Source organism: Garra rufa, chromosome 2 (assembly GCF_049309525.1).
Source record: "Garra rufa chromosome 2, GarRuf1.0, whole genome shotgun sequence".
Classification (NCBI taxonomy): Eukaryota; Metazoa; Chordata; class Actinopteri; order Cypriniformes; family Cyprinidae; genus Garra; species Garra rufa.
This window is the reverse complement of record NC_133362.1, coordinates 53,907,910-53,926,171: the sequence shown is the minus strand read 5'-3', so window position 1 is coordinate 53,926,171 and position 18,262 is coordinate 53,907,910. Positions and strand designations below refer to the sequence as shown.

At 37.8% G+C, this 18,262-nt stretch overlaps 1 pseudogene; it reads left to right on the top strand.

Moving 5' to 3' along the window:
* Nucleotides 1-16,038, top strand: part of LOC141325988 (uncharacterized) — a 35,533-nt pseudogene extending 19,495 nt beyond the window's left edge.
* Nucleotides 16,039-18,262: the final 2,224 nt, after the last annotated feature.

The following is an 18,262-nucleotide window of genomic DNA, read 5'->3' as shown; positions in this document are numbered from 1 at the left end:
TTGTGATGAAAAAATTAAAATGCAAAAGCAAATTTAAAAATGTGTAATGGATTAAATGTAATATGCTATTAAAAGTTGATCAAAACTGGATGATAAGTTAAAGTTTCCAGTGTTTTAAGTGTCTGTGCACTGACTAATAAACGAGGGCTGATTGACATGTGCTCAGATTTAATTTGTTATTTTTCTTCTCTCTTTTTTATTTCTTAATTATTCTCATCTTAAACAGGACAAAGTTTCCCATCACAGGAAAAAAAAATCCTCCAGGTGGAGTAATTGTTATAAAGATGGCGTTTATTAAAGAGGAGAGTGAAGACATGAGGATTGAAGAAACATTAAGAGTCAAAGATACTGAGACACAAACAGGTTGGTTTTCATTCTCAAAGCTGGACTATCCTATAAACTTTCCTGTACATTTTCTCAATTCATTTGTCTTTGGCAGGTGTTTTTCTACTTTGTTTGCCCTCCTGCAGCTTTCTTTTTTGAAAAGGCCATTTCAAAAGGCAAAAACAGCATTTAAAGAATTGACTCATTTAATATTTAAAGGTTAATGTTCACTGCTAGGATTGAGTAACATTTTTCATATCAAACAGTTGTGTGCATGTGGTCAAACTTGCTCTGATGTAATTAGTGGAGCACATTAATGAAAAATCGTTCACTTTGTGGTACAAGCGCCAAATTTGGTACACAAGTGCTTTTGGACCTACTATCTCATAAAAGTACGTTGCCCACTTGAACAAACAAAGTGGCCACCATTTTTCAAGATGGCCGCCATTCGAAGTGGTTTGAAACAGCGTTTGAACTATATTTTGATTGAATAGTCCTATTCTGATGGTTTATACATTGAAATATGTGTTTTTGCACATGAGAAATACAACTCTGCATTTAGACAATCAAAATTATTGAATATTATGATGATACAATGCGAATTAAATGAAAAAAACACTCACAAACAAAGACATTAGTTTCACTTAAAGCTTTTAGACCTGTAAGCTACTTGTAGGGGAGGCCACGTAGAGGCTGTCTTTGTCTCCCCCATTTTTTTTTATTTTTTTTTTGTATAGGCTATTTTTATTTTTATTTTTTTAATTTTTAGATAACGGTATAAAAACACAGAAAAGGTGTCAAAGCATAGGCTGCATGTTTTACGATCCAGAACTTGAATCAACATAACTTAAAAAATAATAATACAAATATCCAACTCAAACATTCAACTTAAACTTGGTTGTTCTATTTTCTTAGCCCTCACATGCACAGGCACACAACTGTGTGCACTTCAGGCCAAAGCGATAGCATTTGCATCGTCCTTGGCATTCAGTCTTGCAGCCACATTTTGTCAACTGCTCACAAGTCTGAGCAATGGGTGGAAGGGTTGTCCAGAGAACTTGCCAGATCTGACCATCTTTTTGCCAGCCCCAGTTGGCAGGACTTTCAGTTTGCATTTTGCACACTGTTGCTTGGCCCCATATGCAGGCAGCTTGGAAAGCAGACCGTTTCACATGCTGAACGAGGGATGCGCTTGTTGGTGGAAAGGCATCATAAGACCTTTGCTTCCGAGCAAACAAGTCCAGTCTTGCCTCATCAACCTTGCATGTAGTACTTTGCTTGTCATACATGGTGATGACAAACTTCTCAAGGATGTTGAGGTCTGCATCTTCTATGATAGGTGGGTATTGGCTGAGCTTTTTGAAGACAGGACTAACTTCAGGGCAAACCTCCCATGCTTGCCATGCACTTTTCTTGCTTTTACCACGGAAAGCTGACACAACATCGCAGCCAGTGAAGGCATGGAAGAACAGCATACCACTGGATTTCTCTGGGCCAAGATTCACCACCATATCATAAATTGGCAACCACCTAATGGACTGACCCTGGCCAAATTCTATCCAGATCTTTTCCAAGCCTGCATCCTGAAGAGTCGCAAAAACATTGACTGCAACCACAAGAATATCTGTGTCGCATGCCTTAATCAACACAGACTTTATCTGTTGCTTGGCTGCATGAAGAGCATGTGTGAAGATTCTGGAGTCAGCTTCTTCGTGGTTGCAAGGACTTAAACCTTCAAGGCTGATGGGTTTGTTTGAAAGAGCCTGCTCTCCTTTGGTCACAACTACGACATTGTCAGGACACAAGGTCACTATCTTCTCTGCTAGGAACCCAAAGAGTTCAGTCTTGTTTTCATTGTCTCGCAAGAAGCTTTTCCAGTTGGGCGGTAGTTTGGTTTTGTCGGTCACTCTACGTCGACCTCCCTTACCTCTGTTTGACCTTGTTTCAGCCTTCAGGCTTGAAGTCCAGTAGACATCAAAAATTATGTCTGTTCGCTCATACTTTGATGAGTATGCCTGGATCTTTGGAACTACATCTTGGACAGCATATTCCTCAAAGGTCTTTGATGTCTTTGGAGACAATGAATACACAAGAGAGGAACCATCAATGATAATAGCACCACATTCTGGTTGTTTGTCAGGAGGAGAAATGGTAGCTTCCAAAATGTTTGCAAGCTGAGACTTCTGGCCGTAGTAGAGTTTCCCTGTGTCGCTCAGTGCTGCAGGGAAAGACTGATTCTCATGCTTAAAGAACTCAAGCAGGTCACACTCTCGTGATTGGCAGGATATAAAGAGCTGTGAGAACAGGCGACAGTCATCTTTGAGTACCTGCTTCTTCATGTCACTGCAAGCTGAAGCTGCTTCTTGGCGAAAGAAGTCAACTTTGTTCTTTTTAATCGGCCTATAGAAGGAAGTCTCATCACCCAGACCATTGAAAAAGTCTCTGAAGGCAACTTGACCTTTCTCCAAGTGAGTTCTTACAAGCTCAGCAGCACTGGGATGTGCAATGTTTTTTGTGTCCAATGTGAGCAGATCTTTGGACTCTTCCTGAAAAGGATTACCCAGATCCTTCATCACAGCAAACAACCTCTGGACCTTGTCAGTGAAGGACTTCTGAGACTGACGAGTCTGCTCATGATGCCTGATATCTTCAGTTGCTTCATTGACCTCAGATGCCAACTCATACTGGTTGACTAACTGGCTAACTTCTGGTCCAGATACCATCCACCGCCTCAGTGCAGATGGATCCTTAGTAACTCCAATGGCACCACCATCACCTTTAACAACTGCATTAGCCTGCTCGTGAGCTTGGTCAATGGCTATGCCTGAGAACTCCCTGTGAGTCTTGTGGACCACAAACTTTCCCAGCTGAAATTCATTGAAAATCTGAGGGTGAGTTTGCTCCAAAGAAACCATGTCTCTGAGGTGAATGGGGAGCCATCGAGCATAGTTCACATTGTTGTTTGCAAAGAACAAGGGGATTAGAGCAGACAGTGCTTGACAATACAAGTTGAAGTTAGCCTCTCTGAAAGACCTGACCAGCGAGAAAATCACCAATTCCATTGACAACACAAGCTCCCAGAATTGAAACTGAGGACTCTCCTTCCTGCACTTCTCACACCAGTCATTGAAATTCAGCGCTCCATCATTCTGTTCTGCACAATGGTACTCATATGCTTCCTTTCGGAGCATGTACAGACAGAATGCTGTAACTTGGTGCATGTGGCGTGTTCTTGTGACACTTGAGGCAGAAAGAAAGGAGTCAGCTGTTCCTGAAGAGGCCACCACAGCCTCCACAAGAGCACCTGTCCACCCACTACTCTGAAGCAGGGTCCCAAGTGATCTGAATGCAGCCATCTCTATGTGGAGACCGCCAAACATTACAACAAATTTGTCCTCACCATACAGGTCAGGCCAGTGCCACTGGACTTGTTTGGCAATAGAATAAATAGGCTGGTCTGCAGTTATCACAGGGACCTGACCAGGGTTGAGGTGTGCAATAGCATCCCTGACTTTGTTGATGGTATGCCTCACTGTGGCAATAGAATGGGCCTCATCGCGAAGAAGGGGGAAGAGTGAGGTAATGCTCACATCAAATGCAAGACCTCGCTTCTTCTCTGCATGGTGAGCTGACCAAGTGATGTTAACCTCATCATCTACATCTTGTGTTAGGCTAACCTTCTGCAGCCATTCATATTCATTTGTCAGGAGGAGAGTTGGCAGAGATGCATATGTGACATTGCCCTTTGGAGGAGATGGCTTCTTTTTTGTGAAGAAAGCAGGGTGGACATTTGTATAGGAATCAGGAAGTTCCGGGATATGTGCCAATGCGACTGTCATGTAACGTTAAACAGGCAGATGGGATTTTCTGAGGCATTGCGTTCAGTACGTTATTAAAAACTGCTACAATTGGGTATTTCTTCACATTTAACCCTTGTGAGTTCAAAAAAAAATTACACATAGGTGCAAAATGGACAAAACTGTCCATGTCCAAAAACTGTCATAAAAATATGATTTATTAATATTCTTTTCCACATTCACTTATGTCTATTTTTTAACCAACATCCATTCTATCCATAGATACCAAATATTCATTCGTTTTCCGAATTGTATCTCTTTAAATGCTGGTTTGTTTGCATAACTTCCATGTACTAAATGCTGAGCAGAATTTTTTCTTTGCTTATTAGATTCTAAATTCTAAATGTGAAGCCTTGCAGATAGAATGAATGCCTATTAGCATTAGCATCATTTTATAGTCAAATGGCCCTGGGTTAAAAAATTGCACTTTAAATGGGTTTCAATGTGGACATTTTTGTCCTTAAGGTCCTGAGTGTGAGTATTGTACAGAGAGTAAAATTTTTTTTTTTTTTTGAAGGAAATGATGGTTAAGTATTAAAATTTCAATAAAAATAAACACCTGAGCCGAAATGTATGCAAATGGCATTAACACAGGCACACTTATAACAAAAAAACAAAACTGAAATGGACAAAAATGTCCATAAGGTCACAGAAGGGTTAATGACGTCTTATGGGACCTGTGCTGGCAAAATGAGTGCAAATGCGCAAAATTAAAATTATCTGTAATATCATCTAAATTTGTAAATTTTCTGAAACGATTACCCTGCTGAAAAAAACTGCTAAAACCAGCCTACGCTGGTTTTAGATGGAAGTAGCTGTTTTTATCTGGTTCCCCTTATTCTGGAAAACCACCATCATTCTAATGCTCTCCATTGACTTTGTATTGCGGGAAGCGGGCTCCTTGTCATTTCTGACTTCTAACAAAAAACAGAACAAGGTGTAAAAGCTGCTATGAGACGAGGTGTACCGTAAACAAGCTAAAAAACACAAACTACGTTTTTATAAGCTCCTGACCTAAAAAACACAAATAGTTGTAGATGTCAGGGTATTTCATGTTGGGCAATTCAGCTGGATCATTTCCCCAACAAAGGAAGGTAAGGAAAAGGTGCACTGACATTGACCAATAAAATTTAGTTTCTCAATATATCTCCTTCTTTCAGGGTGGTGAAATAATCCTTTGACATGGTTAAATAATGAATGTTTACTGTCGCCGTTAAATTTCCTTTCAAAAACTAAAAAACTACTCCTTTAACTATTATACTCTGACTGAGATGCACCCAGATTTAGTTTGCATTAATTTCTGTTAAATGTTCTGATCTTAATTATGACTGATTGTCCAAACAGACAGAAAAACTCCTGCTGAAGCAACTGAGATCCACGTGACGCACTGTTATAAAGATGGCGCTTATTAAAGAGGAGGATGAAGACATAAAGATTGAAGAAGTATTCATTGTGAAACAAGATGACGAGGAAGAAACAGGTTTGTTTTTATTCTCGTTAATAATATTTTTATAATAAAGAGTGTCATTATTACGGTGGTTTTATTTGAAAATGGAGCTTCATGTGGACAAAAATATGTTGAGATCAAATGACCAGACACATACTAATGTGCAGCAGAGAACTATTTGATTAATTTCTTAGTTTGATTGTTAAAAAAAAGCAATACATGCTGCTATATTTTGTACTTTTTTGAGGTGAAGCTCAGAAGCTCAAAATTCTTACTAATAACATTTTATTAACTAGACTAGACTAGCTCGTACATGATGCTGTGAGTGAACCCAATCCTCCCTATTCGCAAAATACATCAAAAATGGATTCTTTTTAGTTTTTTTTTTTTTTGGTCAGTGGTTATGAAAACACGAATATTCCTTTCCTTTAATGCGTTGAGCTGTCGATCTTTCTATGTAACATCTAAATCAGTCATATCATGAAGCTGATATATATAAAGTCTCCTGCCAGCCTTTATCAGCACTGCTCTTTACTGAATGTTGTTCATAACTTTATGAATCAATTTATATGGTGAATTCTATGCCGTGCTTTATTTTATTGATTAATCAATTTCTGTATAGTAGGTTCTCAAACTTTTTACAGTGGTGTACCCCGTGGGGCATTTCACATTCTTTTAAGTACCCCTCAATAATTAAGGGATATAATTTCCCCCTTTATATTGATTAACACATGAATTTTTACCTTTTATAAATCTTTTATGTCATATTCTTAATATTCTATTAAGTGTATTATTAATATGTGACCCTGGACCACGAAACCAGTCTTAAGTAGCACAGTTATATTTGTAGCAATGGCCAAAAATACATTGTATTAGTCCAGGGCAACGTATACAAAAAAAAAAAAAAACATACTAACATGCCTATGCTGGTCGTAGCTGGTTTCCCAGCCTGACCATTTAAGACCAGCCAGGAAAAATGGCCAAAATCCCTCTAAAACCAGCCTGCTGACAAGCTAAAAGTCAACCAGCCTAGGCTGGCAATAAATAACTAAAATCGCCAGTAGGTGGCAGTAAGTGGTCTTAATAAGTAAAGCGTCTTTCATTCATTCAGTAAGTACTCATATCAGTACTCATATTTTAAACATGAAAAGTGTTGTTTCTGTATCAATCTTTGTACAGACTGTGTCAATATTTTTTCTTTGCTTTTAAGTGCTACAAATATACATAAAAGACACTTAAGTACATGCAGCGCTGTTTGCTAAAGTAGCATACTTATCAGGCATCCTATCATACGCACACTGCTGGAATGGATACAGTCAGTTTTGACTGCAAGAGATGAGGTAATTTGATGTCTTTGATTGTTTACTGCACTCCCATTTTCCTGTTTTAGCATAAAAGCTGCATTTTGCTTGTCAGAAATACATGCTCTGTTTTAATGTTACTTTAAATTGGGGTAGAACTAAATGAATTGCAAAGCTCAGCATTTTGTTCGCGAACCCCCTTTCGTCACCTCACGTCACCCAGTTTGAGAACAACTGCTATAGAGTATCCCACAAACTGAGTACACCCCTCACACAAATTTACTATATTGTCTGAAGGGATAATACTATATAAATTTAACTTGGATATATTTTATAGTCAGTGTGCAGCTTGTATAGCAGTATAGATTTACTGTCCTATGAAAATAATTCAACATACAGCCATTATTGTCAAAACAGCTGGCAACAAAAGTGAGTACACCCTAAGTGAACTTGTCAAAACTGTCCAAAAGTGTCAATATTTTATTAAGCACCATTGTTATCCAGCACTGCCTTAATCCTGCTAGGCATGGAATTGACCAGAGCTGCACTGGTTGTTGCTGGGATCCTCTTCCATATAATGGCATCACATAGCTGCAGTACATTAGACACATGGTGCTTCTCTACCTTCCACCTGAGGATACCCCACAGGGTTCAGGTCTGGAGACAAACTTAGCCACTCATTCACCTTCAGCTTCCTCAGCAAGGCGGCTATCATTTTGGTGGTGTGATTGGGATCGTTACCATGTTGTAAAACTGCCGATCTGCCTGGTTTCTGGAGGGAAGGCATCATGTTCTGCTTCAGAATGTACAGTTCATAATGGAATCCATGTTTCCCTCGATGAACTGCAGCTCCCCAGAACCAGCAACACTCATGCAGCCCCAGACCATGATGACACAGTTTTCTTGGTACTCTTAACCAGGGCATCACCACACATGCTGGACACCATCTGAGTTGACCTTATAGTCTCATCAGACCACAGAACATGCTTCCAGTAATTCATGCTCATGGACAGGTTGTCTTCAGCAAACTGTTTGCGGGCTTTCATATGAGCCAGCTTCAGAAGAGGCTTCCATCTGGGATAACGCCTGTGCAAACTGACTTTTAGCACTGTGCAGCGTATGGTGTGAGCACTGACAAACTGACCTTTTACCTCTGCAACCTTTAAAGCAAAGCTGGCAGCACTCATGCATCATTTTTTTTTTTTTTTTTTTTTTGTTTTTTTGAAGCCAGGTTCTGCACTTGATGCACAGAACAGTCAAGCAGACAAAAACATAAACATAATGAATAGGACATGTGGCTTTACATGGCTAAACAACATACTGCTGTTATCACTTAGGGTGTGCTCACTTTTGTTGCCAGCTATTTTGGCAATAATGGCTGTATTTTTAGAGGACAGTAAATCTATACTGCTATACAAGCTGGACACTGACTACTCTAAAATATATCCAAGTTTCATTTCTATAGTATTGTCCCTTGAGAAGATATACTAAAATGGTTGCTGAAATGTAAAAGGTGTACTTACTTTTGTGAGATACTGTATGTTATGTTGTTGACAATAAAACAGAAAAAGGGGTTTTGGAGCATTTTGGGATTTTTATGAATGCACAGACAAAAAAAGTCACAATTACAATATATTTTAAAATCCAAATATTTTATGGCTGGTAAGCAATATTTTGGCCTGTGCATTTTCTCAGTTCGGTTGCTGTTGGCAAGTGTATTTTTTTGTAATCTTGTTTGCTGTCCTCCTGCTTTCTCTACTTACTTTTTCGAAGGTATGATTTCAACATCATTTGTAGCTACATTTAGTTGTCAGGGCCCATATTCACAAAACATCTTAAGGCTAGAAGTAGCTCATAATTAATTAACCGATTTAGGAGAAAACCTTAAAAACAATGTTAAAAACAAATTTATCCTAAATTTAGAACTCCTACATTTTTGGTTTAAGAGTATTTTACAAAGCGTTTAGTGCTAAAACTAGTTCCTAAATCTGTTAGGAGTAGTGACAAGGACTCACTAAGAAGTCACTAAGACCAATTCACAACTGCACAACTGACCAAATGCAACATCAAAGACAACATTTTTTAACCCTTTATTTAAATATGGCAACATAATATGACGCTCTACAGTATTTCTATGAGTAAATCTCTGACAGACCCCTTCCCTATCAGCCAATCACTGTGTGCATAGTTAATAAGTATGCTGACATCATCCATTGCAACAAGGTCAACCCCCGCCCTTATTCTTAGCTTAAGACTTATCTCTGTTCCTTAATAAAGTTTGTCTCAGCAGCTTTGTGAATAGGTTTTAAGAGAAAACTCTCAGCTAAAAACTTACTGATATTTAGGAGTACTCTAAGTGGTAAGAGAAAATGTTTTATGAATATGGGTGCTGAGCTGTTAGACTTCTGCATTGAAACTGCATCAAAAAGACCATTTTTTACCTTGATTTTAGCTCTCTGATTAAAAGGAGTAGTTCACTTTCTGAACAAAAATGTACAGATAATGTACCCACCCCTTTGTCATCCAAGATGTTCATGTCTTACTTTCTTTAGTCGTAAAGAAATGTTTTTTGAGATAATAATTTCAGGATTTCTCTCCATATAGTGGACTTCTATGGTGCCCCCAAGTTTGAACTTCCAAAATGCAGTTTAAATGTGGCGTCAAAGGGCTTTTAATGATCCCAGCCGAGGAAGAAGTTTATTATCTAGCGAAACGATCAGTTATTTTCTGAAAACATTTACAACTTATATACTTTTTAATCTCAAATGATTGTCTTGCTGAGCTAGACAAGACATTTGAGGTTAAAAAGTAAAAAATTGTAAATTTTTTTTTTTTTTTTAGAAAATAACATTGTTTGCTAAATAAGACCCATCCTTCCTCGGCTGCGATCATTTAGAGCCCTTTGAAGCTGCATTTTAGAAGTTCAAACCATATAAATCATGAATGGTTTACTCAAAAAACATAATTTCCTTACGACTGAAGAAAGAAGGACATGAACATCTTGGATGACAAATGGGTGAGTACATTATCTGTAAATTTTTGTTCTGAAAGTGAGCTATTCCTTTTTATTTATGCCCTGTTTGTGCTCTTATGAAAGTGCAGTCATTCTTATGAAATGTGCATTTCTCTAATCTCTCACAATTGTGATTTTCACGGTGCCCAAATGTGGTTTGCATACTTAAAACTATTAATCTTAGTTAAGTATTACAGAAGTTTTCCCCAAAATCCCAAGGATGCATTAAAAAAAAAAAAAAAACTTGATTCCATGTTTTCAATGAGGAATTAAAACTGTAGTCTCGTAAGGTGAACAATAATCAGGGTTTCCGCGGGGTCTTAAAAAGTCTTAAAAAGTCTAAAATTTAAAAATCAAAATTTTAGGCCTTAAAAAGTCTTAAATTCGCTGTTCTAGGTCTTAAATAATTTTACACAGGTCTTATTTTTCCGATGTCCATGTAACGCTACCTCTAATGCTCATTTAAATTCTCTTTTTGTTGTTTCCGTGGTGTTGTAGTTCTTTATTTCACTATTCCAAATATAATTTGCTGTATTTAAACTACAAATGAGACCAGCATGCAATAGCCAATCAGCTTTCTGTTATTGGCGCGAGTCTCTCTCGGATTGTACCGCAGAAGTAAAATGGATTTAACTTTTTAGCTATGAGGAAGTGCAAGTTTAGCGACACTTAGCTTGAAAAAAACTGAATATAGGGCTTGGCTAAGGCCAGTTTTCTCCCTCTGTGGAAGTTACTGCGTCTTCAGAATCGCAGTAGCAGAATACAGGTCAAACGACCTTTTTCTGTGTATAATGTTATCAATAATAATAAGATATATAGGTCGAGCTAGCTGACCGCCAGCCTTCGAAATACTTTTGAAATGTTTTTTTTTTTTTTTACTTGCCCGACCGAACAAACTGCCTGATTAAAACTGAAGTTACAAAAACAACTAGCGAAGCATCGAAAGGCAAGAAAGATTTATATTTTAATACATTCAACGTAAACAGAAATTGATAATGGATAGTGTATTTCTGGTCTATTTGTGACATACTTTAAAACAAATGAATGTAACAGCACTCTAAAGAAACACACTGAGGTAAACATTTAAAATGTATAGTTTATTTATAACATGATATGGTTCAGTAATATACCAAGTGAGCTTTTTGCTGAAAATTCTCACAATTACAAATGTTACATTAATTTTAGCTCAATAAAAAAGTAGTTAGTCAAGTAGTTACTTACATATTATATTGCAACATTAGCAGAAGCATTCTCCTAGCAACGTTTTGCTATAATTTAGCGTTTTGCTCGAATCAGTTGAAATAACTCGCTCATGAAGTGACTTACCGCCACCTGCTGGTAGTTTAGTGTGTTTAAAAGTATGCCTCCACACCCAACATTTCTAATTCATATATTTATAAATCAATAAATGTATTTAAAACATTAATCTCACTTTTAATTTTGCAGTGTAAATTGTGTAATCTCACTGCTAACAGCCATTTAGAATTTATTGATAAATTCATAAAATAAATTTCAAAGGTAATGCATACATTTCAAAAGTAAAAAAAAAAAGGCCTTTATAAAGGTAAATCAAATATGCAGATTTAAGATGTAAAAGCTAATAGAGCACTGATGAAAATATTGCTTCAGAATTTTTTTTTTACATCAGATATTTCTAGTGGTACTTTTATGGGGATATTTTGTGTGGAATAGTATCTGCTGATATGAAAAGTTCACTGTATATCGTAGTAATAAATTTAATTTATGACAGCCATGAAATTGTGTTTACTTTTTACATTAAACACATTAAATATTACATGCATGCATGTAATATAATATCTATTTCCATTACAGGTTCGGTCTTAAATTTCATATAAGGTGGTATTAAAAAGGTCTTAAAAAGTCTTAAATTTCACTTGTTCATATCTGCAGAAACCCTGAATAATGTACATCTGAGTCCACAATATGGAGGTAATTGCATACAAATTTGAAGTGGAATAAACTTCAAACATCCCCAGTAGAACACATTTTGATGTTTTCACATATCCAAGACTTTCTATAAATGTAAACTGGGGTGTCAAGCTCAGCTCTGCAGAGTTTAACTCCAATTCTAACTGAACACACCTGAATCATGGTCTTCAAGGTTAGCTTATTAGAGGTGTGTTGGAGCTAAACTCTGCAGGACTGTGACTCTCCAGAATAAATGGCAGATTTGGGCCATTGTTGCACTCTGTTCTACTGTTGCTTTTAAACAGGGGTTAACTTGTATTTGTCTCTTTTTAGAACTGGTGGTGCCCAGAATGGAGAGTGAAGTACTAGATGAAATACAAGATGAAGATCAGTATTTTATAACTGAATCAATTAGTTGCCCTCAGACAGAAAATACTTCAAGTAAAACTCATTTCACCTGCCAGTATTGTGGAAAGAGTTTCAGTCAACATGGAAACCTTATAGTCCACTTGAGGATTCACACTGGAGAAAAGCCTTTCTCCTGCCAACAGTGTGGAAAACATTTCAGTGAACATGGAAATCTTAAAGTCCACATGAGGATTCACACTGGAGAGAAGCCTTTCACCTGTCAAGAGTGTGGAAAATCTTTCACTAAAAAAGCAGCCCTCAAAAGCCACATAAATGTCCACACAGGTGAAAAGCCCTACACATGCCCTCTGTGTGGAAAACATTTCAGTCAACAAGGAAGCATTAACAGGCACATGAGAACTCACACTGGAGAGAAGCCGTACTTTTGTAAACTTTGTGGAATAGGTTTTACAACCAAACCAAACCTTGAGTATCACATGAACATTCACACTGGTGAGAAGCCATATGCATGTGATCAGTGTGAAAAGAAGTTCAGTCATAAGGGAACCCTTAAAAAGCACTTGGTGGTTCACTCAAGAGCTCCCTCTCTCAGTTTTATATGCCATCAGTGTGGAATGAGTTTCTCAGACAGTGATCACCTTAAAAATCATGTAACATCTCACACTGGAGAGAAGCCGTTCATGTGCAGTCACTGTGGAAAGACTTCCTCAAACAAGACAAACCTAAATCTACACATGAGAATTCATACTGGAGAGAAGGATTATATCTGCCCTTACTGTGGAAAGACTTTCAGATTTAGAGGAAACCTTCGGGCTCACATGACAGTTCACAGCGAAGAAAAACCTTTTACCTGCTTTTCATGTGGAAAGAGTTTCGCACTTAAAGGAAACCTTACCGCTCACATGAGGCTTCACAGACCTTCAGCAACATAAGTTTCACATATCAGAGAAACCTGAAAGATCATTTGCAAACGCATTCTGGAAAGACACTGACAAGTTTAGAAGGAGCAATTTTATATGTATATACTTGTATGTACCAGACCGTATTTCTGTTTTTTGTACGTAAATAGTTTCAAATAGTTCTGCAGTATAAAATGGCACCAGAATAAAAAAGGTAATTTTTTTGACTGAAATAGCAAAAATAATTTTAAAGGCTGAAATTATTGACTGAAACGTTGACAAATGTTAAATATAAATTCTCAAGTGAGTTATGTTGTGTGTACGTACAAGTTCCTTCTTACTGAACTGTCCACTTTTGCCAAGAAAAGGTGGGCTAACAAGTCTGGCATGAATTTTAACAAGTACAGTGGGGCAAATAAGTATTTAATAAACTGCCAATTTTTCAAGTTTTCTCACTTACAAAGAATGGTGAAATCTGTGATTTTCATCGTAGGTACACCTCAACTGTGAGAGACAGAATATCAACAAAAAAAAAATCCAGTCACATTGTATGATTTTTAAATAATTAATTACCATTTTATTGCATGAAACAAGTCTTTGACAAACTAGAAAAATAGAACTTAGTATTTGGTTTACAATTACAGAGGTCAGATGTTTTCTGTAGTTCTTGACCAGGTTTGCACACACTGCAGCAGGGATTTTGGCCCCCTCCTCCATAAAGGACTTCTCCAGATCTTTCAGGTTTTGGGACTGTAGCTGGACAACAGGCTCTTACTGAGGGAAGGAGGTTGTTGCCCAAAATCTTGTGATACATGGCCCCATCCATCCTTCCCTCAATACAGTGCGGTCGTCCTGTCCCCTTTGCAGAAAAGCACCCCCATGCTTCACGTTTGGGGTGGTTTTCTTGGGATTGTACTTATCCTTCTTCCTCCAAACACGCCGAGTGGATGTTTTACCAAAAGTTCTATTTTGGTCTCATCTGACCACATGACCTTCTCCCATGCCTCCTCTGGATCATCCAAATGGTCTTTGGCAAACTTCAGACAGGCTTGGACATGTGCTGTCTTGAGCAGCGGGATCTTGCGTGCGCTGCAGGATTTTAATCCATGACCGTGGAGTGTGTTACTAATGGTAAATGTTGACACGGTGGTCCCAGCTGTCTTCAGGTCATTGACCAGGTCCTACCATTTAGTTCTAGGGAGATCTCTCACCTTTCTCAGGATCATTGATTGTCCCTAGTGTCCTTAGACAGCTCTTTGGTCTTGCCCATAGTGGAGAGGTTGGAGTCTGACTGAGTGAGTGGACAGGTGTCTTTTATACAGGTAACAAGTTCAACAGGTGCAATTAGTACAGGTAATGAGTGGAGGATAGGAGGGCTTCTTAAAGACAAACAATCAGGTTTTGTGAGAGCCAGAATTCTTGCTGGTTGGTAGGTTATCAAATACTTATTTCATGCTATAAAATGGAAATTAATTATTTAAAAATCATAAAATTAGATTTTAGGTAAATAATTTTTTTAGGTTTTGTCTCTCACAGTTGAGGCATACCTACGACTTAATCGGCGAAACACTGTGCTGTTCACACTACGTGACACAATGTAAATGATCCACAACAGTGGGTCACACACTACTGCTAACACTAAGCTGACAACAACTTTGTCGCCCAATAGGCAAGTTTCCATCCAGTTTTTTGCAATGTTTTGTGATCGACAAAGAGAATATGCATACAAAAACTGAAATTTGCTGTCTCCATCCAACTGGCTTTTTACCAATAAAAAAATGTGTGCGGGATGACGATATCCCTAAAAAAAAGCACTTGTTGCATAGCTGTTTCCGTTAATAATTTAACCTATTGTCCAAAATACATAGGCTTGAAACAAAACTGTATTATATAGACTATTATTTAATTTTATAGGCATACTTAAAACTCATGACTTACAATTTATTATTTATTTATTTAGCAATATACATAAACAGGTGAAGTTATTATGTGGCTGTTGTAGTGTTTGAACCAATCAGACAAGTGGCTATTTGTTACCTATAACAAATAATTTTTAAAACCAACAAGCCAGCTATACTGTATGTTGGAATTCTGGAAACAACCCCTGAAAGCAACTAACATCCAAAAGGAGCTCAGTTGCCAGGGCAGCCATCTGATCACAGTTTTACGACCCAAAGGAATGCAGACAGAAACACTCTTCCTACTCCTTTCCTATAGGAAAGACTTTATGCCCATAGAAATGGACTTGTCCCTAATTCAAAGAAAAACTTATTTGAATGAACACACATATCCTTTAGGTCATTTTGTCACCACCATACTATAAATGTCTTGTATAATGTCTCTTGACTTTTTAAAAAAAAATATTATGCATGCTTAATGTGTGAAGTACTAGTCAATGTAACCCCTCCTATAACTATGTGTCTCCTATCAAACTAATGCATTTAATGATGCACACTTTGGTATACGCCTTCTCCTCATAGAATGCCATGTGTGTTCGTACTTTAATCCGAATATAAAATGCCACAACCATTCGAACCATGCTCCACAGTTCCACCTGTCTCTTCTGAAAAATCTTGATTGCAGCTTCGGCCATCTAATAGAACCATCCAGAACTACTTCAGAGGCTTCACGAGACTCTTGTTTAACAGCTAAGTCAAATGCAAGTATCATTCCTTCTACTAAACAGAGGTTTTGTGTAAGCTATCGTATACTGTGCTTTGAGTTAGAAACTGATGGTTCTTTCAGATGGTCAACTCAGCCTCATACCCCTTTCCTTGTCTGTTTCTAGCCATCACCTCTCGCCCTTCCTAGGTACCATGTATGTGTGATTTGCATGTGTACGTGTTCGTTTAGACTAGTTATATGTTAGTCCTTCGTTAATAAAACTCTTGTGCATGAATTACATGAGTCTCTGATTCTGCCTTGCAAATTAATGTCCCTTTATGATTTACGATTAAGCTACATGCTCTAATGCATTAATACTGTAAGAATGTTATTTTTCTGTGGCCAATATGAAATTGATATGAAGTTACCCTGAATGTTCGCTGGACGAATGGATAGTCGATGGCGAGTTAATCCCGCTACAGTTACTACTGGCGACTAATATAAATAATTGTAGTTAATCGTAATTAATTGTAATTATTTATATAAATTTTCCTTTTGAGCTTAATTCTCTACACTGTGATCCATTTAAAATACCTACATTGGTTTTCCAAGTATTAATTTTATACAAGCAACAACAACAAAAAAAAACTGCATTAACAACTGAACCTGAGTGTTCACATGGTCACATCACGCACATGCAGTGCTTTTGTGAACGGAGAAAAACATACATCAATCTACAGGTGCTGGTCATATAATTAGAATATCTTCAAAAAGTTGTTTTATTTCACTAATTCCATTTAAGAAGTGAAACTTGTATAATGTATACATTCTTTCCACACAGACAGATATTTTTCAAGTCTTTCTTTTAATTTTGATGATTATAACTGTATAAAAGTATGAGCAGCATGTACAGCACTCAATACTTGGTTGGGGCTCCTTTTGCCTGAGTTGCTGCAGCAATGCGGTGTGGCATGGAGTCGATCAGTCTGTGGCACTGCTCAGGTGTTATGAGAGCCCAGGTTGCTCTGATAGTGGCCTTCAGCTCTTCTGCATTGTTGGGTCTGGCATATCGCATTTACCTCTTCACATACCCCATAGATTTTCTATGGGGTTGAGTTCAGGCGAGTTTGCAGGCCAATTAGGAACAGGGATACCATGGTCCTTAAACCAGGTACTGGTAGCTTTGGCACTGTGTGCAGGTGCCAAGTCCTGTTGGAAAATGAAATCTGCATCTCCATAAAGTTGGTCAGCAGCAGGAAGCATGAAGTGCTCTAAAACATCCTGGTATACAGCTGCGTTGACCTTGGATTTCAGAAAACACAGTGAACCAACACCAGCAGATGACATGGCACCCCAAACCATGACTGACTGTGGAAACTTTACACTGGACCTCAAGCAACATGGATTCTGTGCCTCTCCTCTCTTCCTCCAGATGCTGGGACTCTGATTTCCAAAGTAAATGCAAAATATACTTTCATCAGAGAACATAACTTTGGACCACTCAGCTCCAGTCCTTTTGTCTTTAGCCCAGGCGAGACGCTTCTAACGCTGTCTGTTGTTCAAGAGTGGCTTGACACAAGTAATGCGACAGCTGAAACCCATGTCTTGCATGCGTCTGTGTGCAGTGTCTCTTGAAGCACTGACTTCAGCTGCAGTCCACACTTTGTGAATCTCCCCCACATTTTTTAATGGGTCTTGTTTCACAGTTCTCTCCAGGTAGCGGTTATCCTTATTGCTTGTGCACTTTTTTTTCTACCACATCTTTTCCGTCCTTTCACCTCTCTATTAATGTTTTTGGACACAGAGCTCTGTGAACAGTCAGTATTTTTTGCAATGACCTTTTGTGTCTTGCCCTCCTTGTGCAAGGTGTCAATGGTCATCTTTTGGACAACTGTCAAATCAGCAGTCTTCCCCATGATTGTGTAGCCTACAGAACTAGACTGAGAGACCATTTAAAGGCCTTTGCAGGTGTTTTGAGTTAATTAGCTGATTAGAGTGTGGCACCAGGTGTCTTCAATACTGAACCTTTTCACAATACACTAATTTTCTAAGATACTGAATTGGGGTTTTCATTAGTTGTTAGTTACAATCATCAAAATGAAAAGAAATAAACACTTGAAATATCTCGGTCTGTGTGGAATGAATGTAATGTATACATTATACAAGTTTCGCTTAAATGGAATTAGTGAAATAAATCATCTTTTTGAAGATATTCTAATGATATTACCAGCACTTGTATGTTCTGAGTTAGAGATCTCAAACTGAAATTGGTCTAATCAGATGTGAGAAAAATGACACATCTGACAAAAAAAGAAGTCACTCTCCCATTTATCTTGCTCCAAATTAAAGGTCTCTAGTACTTTAACTGAAAATGGAGTGTTTAATCTTTTCATTATACATAGCAGTATCAAATTGGAGGACAGAGTGTCAGTAAAGTGCTTTGACACAATCTGAATTGTTAAAAACCCTATGTAAATAAAGGTGACTTGACTTGACTTAAAGACTCTCCAAGGACCACA